We start from the raw sequence: 18,708 nt of genomic DNA, 5'->3' as shown, positions 1-18,708 counted from the left end.
AAAAAGTGTGCAGGACAGCTGTACCTACAAGACTCATCATAGCACCGGGCGTGAAAAAGCAGCGTTAGGACCTGTTAACGCTGCTTTTTCACCTTACCGCGTTACGAATCTTGCGGGATAGGCTGTACCGCTCACTTTTTGGCCTTCCAGGACAAGCTGGTAATACCGGCACTATGGAAGTCCCATTGAAAATAGACTATACGCAAATTGAGTAAGTTGATTTGCCGTAAGGCCAAAAAAGTGTGCAGGACAGCTGTACCTACAAGACTCGTCATAGCACCGGGCGTGAAAAAGCAGCGTTAGGACCTGTTAACGCTGCTTTTTCACCTTACCGCAAAACTCGTAATCGAGCCGTTTGTTATTTATCTATTGGAGTGCACACTCTGTCGAGTTCAATATGTAGGACTGACTAGCAGGGATGTGAATTCACGGATCCGAGAGCATTTTTCCACACTTTCGCAAGGAAAAGTGACTACTGCTCTAGGGCAACATTTTGCTAATAAACATGGGAGTAATTTGGATTTGCTAAAATGGTGTGCAATTGAGAAGGTTAAGCTACCTAGGAGAAGTGGTAATTTGGAACAGATTTTGGCAAAACGAGAGATGTATTGGATTTTTAGATTGGGCACGCGTATCCCAAGAGGTTTGAATTCAAAATACAACCTTATTAAGTATTGGGAATAATGTATTCCCCTGGTCTGGACCTCTTTTTCTATTACTTCAGTCCATCTCTCATTTCGGTACAGAGTGTAGGTCATACTTTACACGTTACTTTACATATTTTACGTTACATTATCCTGTATTGCATATATTTTCATATTAGCTCTGGAGGATGCTGTATATATGATAGAGTTTTCCTTGCAATATTTTCTGAATGTTAACTATTAAGGCCGAATGTCTTAAGCAGCGTACTGTTGATGAGTATTGTTGTTGATGTATGCACTGTATTAAACTGTCTATGTAATTGTTTTCCTTTTCCTGCTATGTACAGGATTATTGTGTATTACCCATTATTATATTTGCATACATTAATACATTATTACTAGAGGAGCTGGGAGTTTAGTTATTATGGCCACATATGTTACGTTGTTGGAATAGGTACACACACTGTTACCCAATTTGTACCAAGTTTGTACCAAGCTTGTTTTAAATGCTGGTATTTATATATATTGTTAGTCCACATTACGTTGAGTTAAAATATTTCAATGTTGCGGCCAGTGTGTACCACAATACCTTATAATTGAGGGGAGTCTTTAATTATTACCCCAGTTATGTAATTATTATAATGTTTTGTATGCATCTTTATATACGTTTTACACTATTTTCCTATTATGTACATGTAAATATAAATATTATTGCCAGCGTGATGGTATTGGTCTATGACACATAGAGTGGGCATTTTTTGGTTATTAATTGATTAAGTATCAACCAATTGGTTTTTAGTATGTGTTTTAAAAGGATTCAGAGTAGTCCTAACACCTATGGCTATGATTAAGGCATAAGCCGAAATGCATAAGCCAGTTTGGTGTTACGCTCGCTCTGTGTGGATACAGCTTGTTCATATATTTTTAATTTGGCAAATAAAGGTTTTGTGTGTTTTACAAAATGAACTGTCCGGACTTTCCTTATTATTGTGCCAGGGATGAAGAGCACTAGTAGTTACAAATGCATTTCGGCCATAAACAGGCCTTTCTCAATGTATAGGCAGACAGACAAACAGAGGCTATAATTATTCCACTTCTTATACCCCTGGGTCCCAGTGTTTGGCACGGTAAGCACCTACATTAGGCCACGACATCACTGGGATTAAACAGCAGATATTTTGAACTGTGTTAGATATGTATTTAATTGGGGTATTGTATCTATATATTTTTGTTTTGCAAAGATTGCAATGACATTATAGATGGAACAATCTATCTTAACTATTGCAGACAGGATAAGACTTAAAGGGGCCGACTTATGCATGTGCGGGCAGATCATGTCCGTCCCACATCGATAAATGCTGACAGCATACACTATCGGCATTTATCATTGCATTTCTAGTGAAATGCTTGTGCAATGCCGCCCTCTGCACATTCGCGGCCTATTGGCTGCTAGCAGGGGGTGTCAATCACCCTGATCGTATCCGATCATATACATTTGTGTTCTCTATCTTAACATTGAAAGAAAAAATTGGAGTATATGAAAGATATGTCTTCCATTTTGGAAAAGTGACACAATACAGGGGCAAGTTTATTATTAGTCCTCACAGTGCTTTTGTGTTCAATTATCCTATCTCTAATAGGCCTAGTCGTCTCCCCCACATAGCCCCGCCCACAAGGACACTTGACCAAGTAAATCACATATTGGGTTTTGCAGTTATATTACCCCTTGATCAGAGCATCCTGTTGTAGGAACATAATCAAAGGATCTGCTTTTTTCCATCCTAGATCTGGCAAAAAGTATCTGATCAAGGGGTATTATACCTGCAAAACCCAATATGTGATTTACTTGGTCAAGTGTCCTTGTGGGCGGGGCTATGTGTCACTTTTCCAAAATGGGACATGCTGTAAATCAGCTTAGGTTTCAAGTTATTGAATATATCCCTAGACCTAGAAGAGGTGGTGATAGAGACCTCTTGTTAAAACAAAGGGAGTGTTTCTGGATTTACGAACTTGGCACTATGGCACCCGAGGGCATGAACAGAGATTGGGATTCTCTCTGTATTCTTATGAATATTTTTTTCTGTTTTTTGAAATTTCTATGTTTGGTTGTTATCATGGTGTAAGTGAATTATGTTAATATTTTACTAATAGCCTTTATGTATGGCTGCTGCTCAGTGTAATGTCTAATAGCATCCTTTATGATTATTATTCCAAATGTTGGGGGAGAAAGAGTTAATTTTGTAAATATATCTTTACTGCCCTCTTGAGGCAGTTGGGTATATAAGGGTGCTTTGTACCATTAGTTTTATTGCATGATTAAGGGAAGGTAATTCCCGAAACGTCGCTATGTTTGTGTGCTAAATAAATTTTGCTATTCACTATTTGCTGCCATCCTTTTTGGAGTGCCTGATACTGGCAGACAGCTGCTAGTATCCAAGATGGCGGCAAATAGGCAGAGGGGGGAGGGTTAGAGAGCTGTTTGGGGGGGGATCAGGGAGGTTGGGGGCTAAGGGGGAGATCTAACACTGCATTATATATATGAAACAGACTTTCTGCCAGTACTTAAAATGGCGGTGACAATTGTGAGGTGGGGGTCGGAAGAGAGCTGTTTAAGGGGGTTCAAGGAGGGATCAGGGGGTAGGATGTGTCAGGTGGGAGGCTGATCTATACACTAAAGCTAAAATTAACCCTACAAGCTACCCAATTAACCCATTCACTGCTGGGCATAATACAAGTGTGATGTGCAGTGGCATTTAGCGGCCTACTAATTACCAAAAAGTAATGCCAAAGCCATAAATGTCTGCTATTTCTGAACAAAGGGGATCCCAAAGAAGCATTTACAACCTTTTGTGCCATAATTGCACAAGCTGTTTGTAAATAATTTTAGTGAGAAACCTAAAGTAAGTGAAAAAGTTTTTTTTATTGGATCGCATTTGGCTGTGAAATGGTGGCATGAAATATACTAAAATGGGCCTAGATCATTACTTTGGGTTGTCTAATACACTACACTAAAGCTAAAATTAACCCTACAAGCTCCCTAATTAACCCCTTCACTGCTGGGCATTATACAAGTGTGGTGCGCAGCGGCATTTAGCGGCCTTCTAATTACTAAAAAGTAATGCCAAATAAAATGCCATAAATGTCTGCTATTTCTGAACAAAGGGGATCCTAAAGAAGCATTTACAGCCATTTGTGCCATAATGTGGGCGGACGGCAGATTAACACTTTTGTTACGCAAAACCCATAACTACTGCTCTCAGATGGCGGTACGGATTGTGTCGGTATAGGCTGTAACGAAAGCTTTATAGCCTCACCGCAAAACTTGTAATACTGTCGCTATGGAAATCCCACGCAAAACGTCATATTTTTAAGTGCGGGACTGATGTTGCGTTACAGGCTAAAAGGCTTGCAGTACAGCTATATCGACAAGACTCGTAATGGCTGCGTTGCTGTTTTAACGCTGAAATGGCCATTTTTTCAGCGTTAAAACACAAACTCAAAACTAGTAATCTACCTGCATGTAAGTTCTCCCTCTTTGGCCACAATGATTAAAGATTCTCCTGCTCGGAGAAAAATTGTAGTGAAGACTTTACAGGGGCTGAGCTCACTGAATGCTAAAAGAAAAAGGTCAAAACCCATTCAGCACTGCAAGATCTCTCCCATGATTTTAGACAGGCAGATTTTGCCATACCTGTCTAAGGGATGTTCTCTGCATTTCTGTATGTGAAGAAGAGACACATCCAGTGGAATATAGCACTGCACGATACAAGAGTTTTGTTACACTTACACTTTTGTGCTTTATATTGTATATTGCTTTACACTTTAGATTAGTTCCATTCAATATTATTATATTTAAGCATTGTGCTTTATCTTTTATATTTGAATACATTGAGATTTAGATCCTGCAGTAGTTTTACAAATCCTAATTATGTTTTGAAAGTTTCTGAGTTACTTTAACAAATTAGAATCATACTTTATATATTTCTGTGTATCTTTTACAAATTAAGTCGCACTTTGCATTTTCTCTATTGTAAAATAAAACAGAGCTTAAGAAATTGGAAGGGACAGGGGTGTTCCCTGGACCAAACAGGGGAGTTCCCAGAGTATGTCTGAAGCGCTCTCACAATGCTTGTTAAATGCTGTAAGCATTTTAAACAAGTAAGTCTCACTGCTTTATCTTGCCAGCTGTATGCAAGTTAAGTTAACTCAAAATTCACTTAGTTCAGCAACCACATATACAGTCTCTTTAGCGAAAATAATTATTTCTAAAAATGTACAAGGTTTTAGCTTTTCTTGGAGATAGTAAATAACCCCCAGTATGAACAGGTCTCAGGGATAACAGTAACAGTGTTGCAAGTGATCATTTAGTCAGCATAGTATAATAGCAATGGCAATAATTCAGTCAGATATAGTGAACACTTACAAGTTCAGATGTACTGATTCAATGTAACCCCCTCAAAGGCTCATTTCCCAATAGTGTAAATAAAGCTGGTTACCATTATTTCAATGTACCTTGGTCCAAGCCGTTTAGAAATCTCATGTGTTTGCAGCGTAACACCGGCAGGCAGGTTAAAATTCACCTCTTACCAGCCCCACAGATCGTGGGACAATGCAGCACCCAAGCTACAAAGGTGTGTATAATCACGTAAGTGGAATCCAGCAAATAGACCTGATCATAGAGGGATACTATCCAATACTCCTACACAGTGATTCCTCAGTGCTGTAATAAATAGTTTCAATATGCTCCCCAGGAAGGAATGGAGTATAGAGGCACCATCCAATGAAAAAAAAAGTTAAAATTCTTCCTTTATTTTGAATAGTATAAAAAACATATGGCTTATACTTTTTTCCTGTGTGTGCCGCATTTCTTTATACTATTCGATATAAAGGAAGACTTTTAACTTTTTTCTTATTGGATGGTGCCTCTATACTCCGTTCCTTTCTGGTGAGCATGTTGTAACTCAAAATTCGCAATACTGGCAAAAGCAAGTTAAATTATTGAGATAGCATTTCAGATTAATTTGTATTTGTTGCAAACTGAGACCTGGGGGTAGATTTAACAAGCAGCGGATGCTACAATCTACCCCCGTAGTTGCCAGATTGCTGGAAACAAGAGTTAAGAAGCAGCGTTCGTAAGACCGCTGTTCCTTAACTCATCCGCCACCTCTGAGGCAGCGGATAGCAATCATCCCGATTGGATACGATCTGGATGATTGACACCCCCTGCTAGCGGCCGATTGGCCGCAAATCTGCAGGGGGCGGCATTACACAAGCATTTCACTAGAAATGCTTGTGCAATGTTAAATGTTGATAGCGAATGCTGTCTGCATTTAGCGATATCAGGCGGACATGTTCCACTATAGGGAATCATGTCCGTCCGACATCTAGTAAATCAGACCCTTTATATCAGCCCCAGGTGTTCTCCTGTTAAGTTCTCTCTTCACTGTGAAATTCTGTATCGCAAAGCACCTCATTACATTCTATGGAAGTCATCTCTCATCTCTCTGGGACTTCCAGGTTCTGCCCTTTTTCTTATAGAATTTAGTGAGCTCAGCTCCTGTAAAGTCTGCACTATAATTTCTCTCCAGTCTAGAGAATCTTTGCTTATCAGGCCCATAGAAAACAACAAAGCTCTCTGGGAAACTGAACCTCTCAGTTTTTATTTTTATTTTTAAATAGAAGAAATACAAAGTTCAATGTAATTTGTATAAGATATACATAATTATATAAAGAATAAGCCCAAATTATTAAAGCTACACAGAAACTGTGAAGGCATAATCAGAATTTGTAAAATTACAATCCTAAATACACTGCTGTATACTACATTAAATACAAAATAAAAAGTGCAAAGTTTAAATGTAATAAAACTTAATATGAAGTGTAAAGTATATTGCACTGGGCTTGTCTCTCATTCACATAAAAAAATGCAGCGTATGCCCCATGGAGATGTATAGCAAAATAAGTTTTTTTAGGATTTCATTAGGGATCTCGCAGTTCTGGAAGATTATTTTATGTCATCTCATCTGAGTAGAAAAGTTTATATCACCTTATATATGTAATAAATCCCTATTTAAATATATATTTCCATAATAATGTTTATAAACCAATACTTATTTATATTTTATTTAACAATGCATGTTTCATTTGTTATCAGCTTTAACAACCCTGAGTTGATTTAGAATAAAATACTCACAAAATAAACATTGTATTCTTTTTGTTTGAAAGATTATTCATATAAGAAGTTATTCAGTCTGTTGTGGTAATTAAAAAAAAACACTAAGTAATTGCTTATACTTAATAGAAAATCATTGCAATGTGTATTGTTCATCTATTTAAGTGGATTTCACCTTTTTTTTTTTTTTTTACACTACATTTGTGCTTCCAGTAACAGCGCTACATGGAGGAGGCGGCCTTTGCAGGAAGTTTTATCTTAGCTTGAAAACTGTTATTTCTACTGCTACTGAGCGTAAGGTTACGGGTTGGGAGCACAAATATTGCTCCCTCAAGATCAACAGTGCTCACAACCGCAGATTATTTTTTAACCCCAAAGTCTTGAATGGAGCTTCATTTTCATGTCGACAGCCTCACAGCCACAGATCGCGTAACCCCAACTGCAACAATGCAGCAATATATATATATATACAAATGTATGCATATGAATACACATATAAATACATAAATATATATGTATACATTCTTATACATATATATTTAAAGATATATATATATATATGTTAATAAAGTTGTTCCAATGGATCCCTATGTAAAAGCACTTTGACCCGACATCTCCTAACTTTGACCCCTTATAACTTCTCTGTGCAATATTATTATTAAATAATATTATTAGACAGTGTTAATATGAGTGTACATTGTATTTGTGATGTGTTTAGTGACACTTTTTAGGTTTGTATAATGGTTAACACCTGCTTTTCAGAAGCAGTGCTAACCAATGCGCAAACTGCGAGCATATTTACTTTCACCTTGTTATATAAGTAGAATTACAGGTGCGCCCATACAGACGCATTTTTGCCCCAATGTGAGTGCACAGAGTGTAATCTAGCCCTTAGGTTTTGAAAATCCTCTGCTCTTAAAACAATGGGGCAGGCTACACTGAGAATTTACAGGTACAAAGTTATTTGCTATTTTTTACACAATATTTTTCTTTTTTAAATTTACTTTGATTTTTACATATTTGTTTTTACCAAAGGAGCACTGTTTAATAACATCCAAGTACAATCTCAATCTTTTTTTTTTTTTAATTGTAATATAACCCTATATCCATGTTCTTAGCTCATACAACCTAGTGATGAAAATATCTTACAGGGCAGTGCAAGTTTGGTCAAAATCTAGGACCCAGCCCAAACAGTTAGGGGCCAAAACACTTGAACAATAAAATGTTAAATTCCATATCTGTTAAATTACATGGCACAGATTTAACAAGCCCCGAATCTGGCCATCTCGTCCTGTTTCTACACGAGCCCCCAGGCTCGCTGGAAACAGCAGTTATGAAGCAGAAGTCTTAAGACCACTGCTTCTTAACTGTATCCAACGCCTCTGAGCGGCATACAGTAATCAACCCGATCCTATACGATCGGGTTGATTGACACCCCCTGCTAGCGGACGATTGGCCGCAAATCTGCAGGGGATGGCATTGCACAAGCAGTTCACCAGAACTGTTTGTGCAATACTGAATGCGGACAGTGTATGCAGTCCGTATTCAGCGATGTCTGGCAGACACGATACGCTGCAGCCAGACAATAATAAATCAGCCCATGTCTGTCAGATATTTATATTTTATGGGCAATCTGAATCTGAAAATATGAGCATCAAATATTGAGGCTTTAAAAAGCTATTAGTATTAAGAAATCATATATCTATCTATCTATCTATCTATCTATCTATCTATCTATCTATCTATCTATCTAAAACATATATTCCACACTCACTGGATTTAGTTAAATTGTCATTTAGAAGTTATGATGAGTTAGAAATTAGAAGTTTTCTTCTTCCTATATATAGGGAATTGAAGTGTGAGGGAAGGAAAGTGAAGAATGCGGAGCCAAAGTCACAAGCAGCTGTGCCGGTGCAGGGGAAGGGAACAGCCATGACCTTGCACCTTTCCCCAACATCTATGCCAGAGCACTTTATCAGCTGCCAAGACCTTTACCATGTGCAATGGCACTGACACAAAGTATTTCTTGAGCCCTGGATCATATATTAAATATATCGCCAATGTAATTTACAGTTGTTTGACCATCTCTGATGAAGTGCAAAGCTAACAGCTAGCACTAAATGCATCAGACTGTGTCCTTCATACATCCCTATTACTACCTGTTTTTTTAAAGATGTCAATAAAGGTTATGTTTGACAATAAAAAAAAATATTTTTGAAGTTTTATCATTTTTTTCTATTGATGTTTCACCAACTTACTATATATTGCAATTTTGTCATCCTTATCATAACTTATAAAAAGCATATATTGAAGTTTATTATCAAATATTATCTTACCTTTTTCTTGATATTCTCAGAAGTCCAACAACTGCACCTGCCAGGCAAAAAAAGAAAAAAAAAGAAAAATTATCATTGTGCATCAATTTAATTGTTATTGTTTTGCATTATGAGCAAACTGTTTTATCTCTTCTTATATCAATTATGTGAAATAAATGCCTCTAGACATTCATAAACTAAACCATAAATAATTAATTTTATTATTTAATGTACAAATTTATTGCAAAATACGTTCATTATTTATTTTGCTCATCCTGCCATTAAATACATCTGAACATTGTGGGCTAGATTACAAGTGTAGCACTAAATTATCTCGCTCCCGCAAACGGGCACCAGTGGCTGGTTAATGCTACTGTGAGCTCACAGTAGCAATTAGCACTTAGAATATTAACCAGAGATCAGATCTCTGGTTAATTTTATAAATCTACCCCAAATGGCCCCATAATACTATCTAGTGTAGTTTTTTAAGAAAAAAGATGGCAGCATCTTTATTTTTTAATAAAATGACTGCAATAGGCCGTGTTTTGGGGTTAAAGTTGGCGGGAGTGGGGTGTTAGAAAAAAATTGGCACTGGAAAGTGTCTTTACATTGCAGTCTATGGGAATTGTGTGTCAGATTTTGCTTTTTTTCTCCACTTTTTTGTGTCATACCAATACAAACAAAATAAATAAATATGAGAATATCTAAACATTTGTAATTGCAAAATATTCTGGGCAAAGTGGTGCGTTATCTGATAGAAATGCAGGGGTGCCAATATTTTTCGTATATACACATATTAACACATAAATATATATGTATATCAGAATATAGACCTTCAAAAAGAATTTGCGATCCACGCCAAAAGTAAAACTTGAGGCTATGACTACGGCTTAACTGCCGAAACGCGTAAGCCCAGTGCTGCGCTTACTCTGCAAAGCTGCAGAGGTTTGCATTTGTATGTTTTCCTTTTAACAAGTGAATAAAAGTCAAGTTTTACTTTTGGCGTGGATCGCAAATTCTTCTTGAAGGTCTTTATGTGATATCCTGAGATCTGACGCCGACATACTGCTGTGCACTACGTGTCCTGTCAACAGGCCAATCCACAACCCCCAAACTGACTGTGACGTCACCCGGGATTGCCGGGCCACCTGTGGAGTACTTCCGGTTAGAGACGCCGAGGGAGGCGGAGGGTACCGAAGAGCAGTTTGCCTGCAAAGACAGCGTGGTCCCTCTTTTCTCAGGAGCCGGATAGTCGGAGGTGGAGGGTAAGAGAGCACAATTCCAGTGCCAATTTTATTCAATCACAGTTCACAAGAAGTGGAGATTTACAATCTCGTATGTAACAGATGCTTAGGGGGATTGTGCAGTGTTTGGACTCTGTTTTGTTCAGTAAGGGCACAGGAGTTTCAAGGTGTGCTATATAATTATTGGGTTTGACTTGCACTCTATTTTCTTCATTGTGTGACTATATCAGAATATACATTTATATTTATATTTGCTGCCATCGCTGCATGACTTACCCCCTTCTCTGGCGCTGAAGTTCTAATGCTGTCTCTAACGGCATCAGAACGAGGCTCCCATAGGAGCCTATAGAAGCACACTCTCGTGAGCGCAATGCTTCCCAGCTCGCTTTCGCATTGCTGAAAACTTGTAATACCAGTGCACATTATCCTGCACTGGTTTTACACAGTGGAGTGAGTGAGATGTGTGGCTTCTGACTGTCCGTATTTATCTATATCTAAAATAAGAAAAAACTGCTACGACAGTTGGGTGGACATGTGAAAACAGTTGCTGAGTTACTTTTGATAATAATTGTAACATTAAACAAACAAAATTTGTGGTAGTATACCTCTGAATCCGCAATATTAGGGTAAGTAAATGGGACAGATTTATTATTCTTCAGACAAGCAAAGTTAACAGGTAGTGAAGCTGCCTATCTAGGATTGCATCTTGAGGCAGTATATGCTGCCCATATATATTATTGCACAAGCAGATGCTTGTACAACCCCCTCCCCATGCTATTGCGCAATCGAGTGAGAATAGGGCTTGTCAATCACCTTGGTTAGATTAGTTAGGGGTGATTTTAATATGGCAGATAGGGTTTAAGAAGTGACAGTTTAACAGTTTTCTAGACCACCCCATTTTTAATGTAGGCCACTTGAGTAATGCAGAATATACTCGTGCAAAATGCATTGTTTTGCATTTATTGTAACTTGGACATACACTACTGGCTTAAAGGAAAATGGGATATCACACAACAGTCTTGTGACCTACTGGTTATCATTTAGATATAGGAAAGCTCTTAGAAATCTATTGGTAGATCTCAATCCACCTTTTGGCCACATATGTTTAATTTAAAAGCATTGTATACTTTTAGGGCCAGATTAGTGGCGCTAATTTTTTGTTTTGTTTATGCACTAACTACACTCAAAGTAAAAAATTATTGTGGCTGCATTAGCATGCATATTATTAGTTGAAAGTAAAAAGGCAGCGCACAAACGAAAGACCGAGGCACACTAACTTCAGGACTTCAGATACAGCAACTTTTTCTCCCCATAGACTTCTATGGGGTGCGCTAAAAAAACTATTAGCTATCGCTTAAGCACTAACCCTCTGCTTTAGACCAACTACGCTAAACCCTAAGGTGCTTTAGGAATACTTCAAATGCCTATGTTCTTCACACAGAAGAAAAGGTTATTTTTATTTTTAAATATATATTTAGGAATTAGGAATCTTTTAAATGTTTTAGACATATTTGTATAGGACAATCAGCATAGCTCTAGACATAGCATACACCAAAAAGTTCTTGAGAGACTGGACATTGTGGCAGTGTTTCTGTATCATCTCCATTGTGAATTACAGGTAAAATGAAGCAGAGATTCAGATGCAGTGACATCTGGGACTCTGTGGAGATGACCAAAGAGGATTCCAAATAACTGTTTGCAGTCTACAGAGCTGTCATTCTCCTTGTCAGGAAATTTTCTGTTTCGTAAAACTATCAGTACTATTGAATTTTGAGTTATACAACTTGAACAGAGAAATACTTACAATAACTACTGAGCTGCTATGTATAAAATAAAATTTTATGGCATCACAAATAGACAGCACAATGCCCTCAAACTGAATGAGGTTTTCAATTAGTTAAATTTTTCATTTTTAATACATTTTTGTACACTATGTTCAACACAAGCTGTGAATCAGGCTAAAACATTAACACAGCACAGCACTTCTCAGTTGCTTATCTTATTCACCTCTAAATGACCAGACAGATGGTAGACCTTTGTAAAAGAATGTACATGACTCTCAAATCCCCCATGTTATTTTAGAAAGGATGTTTACTAAAATGTGGTTATATATTTCCAATAATTAAAATAGGCTTCATATAATAATTTAAGTATTGCAGAAATTTCCTAAGTGGGGTAAACCTAACATTTCTTAGCAAATCATTGTATAATACTGACTAATGTCAGCCTTGTCAACCTTTTGTTTATACATCAAAAATCAAACTATAACATGGACAAGTGTAACGCTGTGTATCACAGTCTTTTGTTATAATTGTGTGAATATAAGGTTGGCAATATATACAAATGCACTGTAATTATCACATTTATAATAATGTATGAGATACCAATCTGAGAACACACAGGAATAGGCCGGTACTTTTGTGACACACAACATTTAGAATAACCAATTTATAATTTGTAAAGAAGTTCTAATAAACCCAGAGGACATAATATGAATAACAGAGTTGTAGGCCTTTTTTGATCAACAGTTGTATTTTGAATGCTTTTAAATCCCCATTTAGAGCAATTTATCAATAATGGCAAACAATAGAGCAGTCACACGTACCTGGGACAAAAGGCAGGAATAAACTGAACCTTTCTGATAGTATTCTGACTCAGACACTGCACCTTTTCTTTTCATCCTCTGTCACTTTTGTAGGCTGCCAAATGTACATTGTTCCACTTGACAGGCTAACAAATCCCCTTTTAAGTAAAGGAAAAACTAAAGAAAACTTTATCTATATTAAATAAAAGACAGGGTCTTGATATTTGTTGATGCCCATTAAAATCTGTCCTGCCAAGGTGAAATACTGGTGAATTATTCTAAACAGAACATATCTTACACTATTGCCAACTTGGAGACAAAAGATGTGACAGTATATTAGTTTTGTATTTTACTGCTATATAAACATTTGTGTGAATGGTTTCATTAGAAACTAAATGTATTTGTGTACTCGTTATAGCTTAAAAAAATGTACTATCAAATGCATACAACTGAAAATGTAGACAAGGTCCAGGAGATTGAATGTACAAAGACATATATTGTACCAAACCAAAAACAAATATAATAAGAAAAATGGAGATAGTTTTGACTATTACCACATACTCCTATACTAAAGACTGTTCATAAATATGTCAAATGATAGGCAGCCACCATCTGGAGTCAACTAAATAGAAGGAAGTCTGTAAAATCTGAAAATGCAAAACAAGATTTATTACACTCATTGAGAAATTAAGCTTCCGATAGTTTGTCTAGAAAATAACCATAGGATATGGTTCTATTTCCAGATGGTATCCAAGTAAATGCATCCCATATTAAAGTAATAAAATACAAATAAGAAGATGATAAGATTTTAGGTCCAAAGTTAGAGGGCACTTTAATGAATACACCAATAGCAAAAGAACCAGGGCTTTCTTTCAGGGTTTTTCCTCAAGATTATGGGGCTAAATTATCTGTTCTTCAGGCTCGCCGGAAAGAGTAGTTATGAAGAAGTGGTCTAAAGACTACTGTTCCATAACTTGTCCGCCTGCTCTGAGACAGCAGACATCAATCCACCCGATCCTATACGATCGGGCTGATTGACACCCCCTGCTAGCGGCCGATTGGCTGTGAATCTGCAGGGGGCGGTTTTGCACAAGCAGTTCAAAAGAACTGCTTGTGTAATGATATATGCAGACAGCGTATGTTGGCGGCATTTTTCTAGATGCGGCAGACATGATACGCTACATCGTATCATGTCCGCTCGCACATTAATATATAGGCACCTATGAATTATTGTTACTATTTTACATGCTGTTCAAACTATGGAACCATATTTTAAGATAAATATACATATTTTGAAAGCTTCCTCATTACAGTACATGAGAGAAGATTATGTTTTCTTCACAAATAGCTGAATCCAGATATTTTCAGATAGTTCTTAGTCAAAAGGAAAATTCTATTGATTAACTCATCAAGACCATATTAATTTTATATATTTAGTAAAATAAATTATTTAAAATATAAAGGATATTATATATTTATGAACTTCAAAGCTAGGAGAAAGGTTTTAATTTGTAATATTTTTTTATTTATTTAAATAAATTCACAAAAATATTTGTCACAGCTAGGCAACATAAATTATATAAAATATTCAACAGACACATATTTACACATTTAAAAAACAATTCTAATGCTCCTATATATTCTTTCCACTGGGTGAAATATCTTCATAGAATCAATATGAAATCCTCAGTTGACAATCATTGTTGTGTGGTCAGAATATTTCACCTGGGCTTGATGATCTAAAACTCTTCACTCTGGCAAGCTGACCTAAGCAGTCTTGTCAGTACTGTGTGGTGATTCAAAGAATTTTAAAAAGGCAAATTTTATCTTGAGAGCTGTTTATCTATCTATGCAGAGTCCTGGATTTGAAGAAGATATGTTTCAATATAATGTTAAAAAATAGCTCCCATTGAATTAGAGTGAATTCTCTCCATACCGTTGAGTTTTTGATCATCAGGATTAGATTATAAAGATTATTGCTACCGCAAAGTATCTTGTCTCGCTATTTCAAGGCTGATAATATTGTTCCAGATTTTTTTCCCTTTAACTGTTTTCAAGTTTTCTTTTTTTTTTTTGCATATTTTAGAATGTACTGATTTATAGAACACATTTTTGTGATGCTAGTATCCTTCACAGTGGAACTTGTTCTATAAGTCAAGAAGTGAATGGTTAAAAGATTCCATTGAATAAACCAGTTCCATTGATTATAATTTAGATAAATTCAAAACTCACAGCTGTAAAGGGAGACGTACCAATCTTTTATAAAAAAAATATCCATATAAATTAAATATACATTTTTGCAGTAAGTTTTTTTCTGCTAGATATTAGTTTCATTAATGGGTTTTAAAAAGTTTTTACTTTATTACAGGTACAAAACCCTTTAAGCAAACTGCTCGGGCCCCGAAAAGGTTTTAATTTTGATATAGATTTCATTATGTTTATTTACTGTATTTACATCTGTAAAATGATACAAATTGAAGAGGGGATGGGACAAACTGTAAACCACAATATCTTGTCATTTAGGCAATATTCACAGGTCATAATAAGGCTTATACATGCAACCTAAAGGTAGATTTATATTATAGTATTTTTAATACTTTTGTATACATAGGTCCATCAGAAATATAGTATACTGTAATTGTAATGTAATTGTTGTTGTTTTAAATAAAAATCAATTGCATTTTAGAACATAAAAACAAAAGACACAGGCAGAGCATGTTGTGACTTACTGGTGGGGAAAATTTTAATTTTTTGAATAGTTTTATTGTTATGAAAAAGTCTAGATTTCAGAATTATTCTGGATTTTGGAATTCCAGATTTGAATGATGACACTACATACATGTCTTCCTTAACTTAAAAGTTGCTTCCAAAAAAATAAACAATTTTTTTACACTAGTGTTAAAAGGTGTTTTCAAGTGGTTATCTAACATGGACATTACAAATGTTTCTTGTTACCCTTCCTTATTTAGTTAAACAAGTTTAGATATTTAACTGATCTATTCATAAAATATTATATCTCTTCTTTAATACATTAATTTATAATAACATTTTCCTCCATTATATTTAGTACCTCTTAATCCATCTATAAAGGAACAGATTCATTTTAGATCAGAGACATACCCCTGTTAGATAACCACTTGAAAACCCCTTTTAACATTAGCTTTATTGAATGGTTTATTTTTTAAATTTGGAGACAATTTTTAAGACAAAATATAAATTATGATTGTAATTTGTATTTTTATTTATGCTTAGGGCCAGATTATGAGTGGTGCGTTAATAGTAAAGCGGGAGCAATAGGAGGTTTATCATGGCTGTTTACATGTGCAGGGTTTTACACTCATATTAAAAGTTGGAAGTAAATGCAATCGCTTGAGCGCAATTGCGATTTCCGCTAGAATGATTACTCCATCCTCAAAGCTCTGGTTAACTGTTTTGTGAAACACTCACAATAACACCATCTAATTAAAAAAAATAATAATAATTGCACACAGAAGTTATATAGGCTCAAACATATTAGGTCTCAGGAAAAAAAGTAGGCAAAAGACTTTAACACGAGATAGACTGAGAAAGCTACCTTTTTTAATTTTATAAAGAATCAACCATATTGTTTAGATTCTACACACTGGCTAGTATCTGAAATAGTTCATCCAGTTGGGTATTTCTAAAGGATAAGAAGCTAGACATACAACCACAGCAGACTGCATCCTAATGCGTGGTGTAATTTTACATAATGTACTGAAGTTATTTTATTATGCATGTACATCATGCACTCTTTACTTTAGGAAATGACACTGTATCAAATGTGCAGTACATTCAGTATCTTTCAAAACTGAGAGCAATGTGTGCAGTGAATTCAGCTTCTAACAGAACTGAGGGTGAGATGTGCAGTGATTTCAGCTTTTAACAGAACTGAGGGTGAGATGTGCAGTGAATTCATTTTCTAACAGAACTGAGGGTGAGGTGTGCAATTAATTTAGTATCTATCAGTACAGAGAGCGAGACGTGCAGTGAATTCAACATCTAACAGAACTGAGGTTGAGATGTGCAGTGAATTCAGCATCTAACAGAACTAAGGGTGAAATGTGCAGTGACTTTAGTATCTATCAGTACAAAGAGCAAGGTGTGCAGTGAATTCAGTATCTAATAGAACTGAGGGCGAGTTGTGCAGTGAATTCAGCATCTAACAAAACTCAGAGCAATGTGTGCAGTGAATTTAGCATCTAACAGAACTGAGGATGAGATGTGCAGTGAATTTAGTATCAGTACAGAGAGCTAGGTGTGCAGTGAATTCAGCATCTAACAGAACTGAGAGCAATGTGTGCAGTGAAATTAGCATCTAACAGAACTGAGGGTGATATGTGCAGTGAATTTAGTATCTATCAGTACAGAGAGCTAGGTGTGCAGTGAATTCAGCATCTTACAGAACTGATGGCAAAATGTGCAGTAAATTCAGCTTCTAATAGAACTGAGAATGAGGTATGCAGTGAATTTAGAATCTAACAGAACTGAGAGCGAGGTGTGTAGTAAATTTAGCATCTAACAGAACTGAGGGCGATCTGTGCAGTGAATTTAGCATCTAACAGAACTGAGGGTGAAGTGTACAGTGAATTTAGCATCTAACAGAACTGAGGGTGAGTTGTGCAGGGAATTCAGCATCTAACAGAACTGAAGATGAGTTGTGCAGTGAATTAAGCATCTGGCAGAACTGAGGGCGAGATGTGCAGTGAATTCAGCATCTAACAGAACTGAGAGTGAGTTGTGAAGGGAAATCAGTATCTTTCAGAACTGAGAGTGAGTTGTGCAGTGAATTAAGCATCTAACAGAACTGAGAGTGAGGTGTGCAGTGAATTAAGCATCTAAAAGAACTGAGGGTGAGTTGTGTAGTGAATTAAGCATCTAAAAGAACTGAGGGTGAGTTGTGTAGTGAATTAAGCATCTAACAGAACTGAGAGTGAGGTGTGCAGTGAATTAAGCATCTAAAAGAACTGTGGGTGAGTTGTGTAGTGAATTAAGCATCTAAAAGAACTGAGGGTGAGTTGTGTAGTGAATTAAGCATCTAACAGAACTGAGAGTGAGGTGTGCAGTGAATTAAGCATCTAAAAGAACTGAGGGTGAGTTGTGTAGTGAATTAAGCATCTAAAAGAACTGAGGGTGAGTTGTGTAGTGAATTAAGCATCTAACAGAACTGAGAGTGAGGTGTGCAGGCAATTAAGCATCTAGCAGAACTGAGGGCAAGGTGTACAGGGAATTCAGTATCTTTCAGAACTGAGAGTGAAGTGTGCAGGGAATTCAGCATCTAACATAATTGAGGGCGAGAAGTCAAATGAATTTAATGCCAAGCAGAGGGCAAGCAAGGGACCAAATGCCATTTGGCAAATGAGCCTTACTTTCTGGTTAGAGGGGGAGAGTGACAAGTAACAACCACAAACTGGAGAGAGGGAAGTGCCATCAGCTGTTGACTGAGTGCAGTGCAATTTAGTGCCCTTGATCCGGCAGGTTTCTGCATGCTACAACTCAAAACAAAGGGCTCGATTTATGATGCAGTGGATGCTGCTTCCGACCCACTCCGCTTCAGGTCCTCCTGAAGCAATAGTTAAGAAGCAGCCTCTTAGGCGGCGAACAGCAATCAGCCCGATCAGATACGATCGGAATGATCAGGTTGACTGACACCTCCTGCTAGAGGCCGATTGGCCGTGAATCTGCAGGGGGCGGTATTGCCCAAGCATTTCATTAGAAATTATTGTGCAAT

The 18,708-nt window shown here is 36.7% G+C and overlaps 1 protein-coding gene across 1 annotated transcript in view; it reads right to left on the bottom strand.

Moving 5' to 3' along the window:
• Window positions 1-18,708, bottom strand: part of BMPR1B (bone morphogenetic protein receptor type 1B) — a 729,768-nt gene that overhangs the window by 589,294 nt on the left and 121,766 nt on the right. Inside the window, exon 3 of the mRNA XM_053703451.1 lies at window positions 9,153-9,189. The gene's annotated coding sequence lies outside the window, so the exon portion shown is untranslated. The remainder of the gene's footprint in view (window positions 1-9,152; window positions 9,190-18,708) is intronic.

This window comes from Bombina bombina, chromosome 2 (genome assembly GCF_027579735.1).
Source record: "Bombina bombina isolate aBomBom1 chromosome 2, aBomBom1.pri, whole genome shotgun sequence".
NCBI lineage: Eukaryota > Metazoa > Chordata > Amphibia > Anura > Bombinatoridae > Bombina > Bombina bombina.
This window is presented reverse-complemented; position numbering and strand designations above follow the sequence as displayed.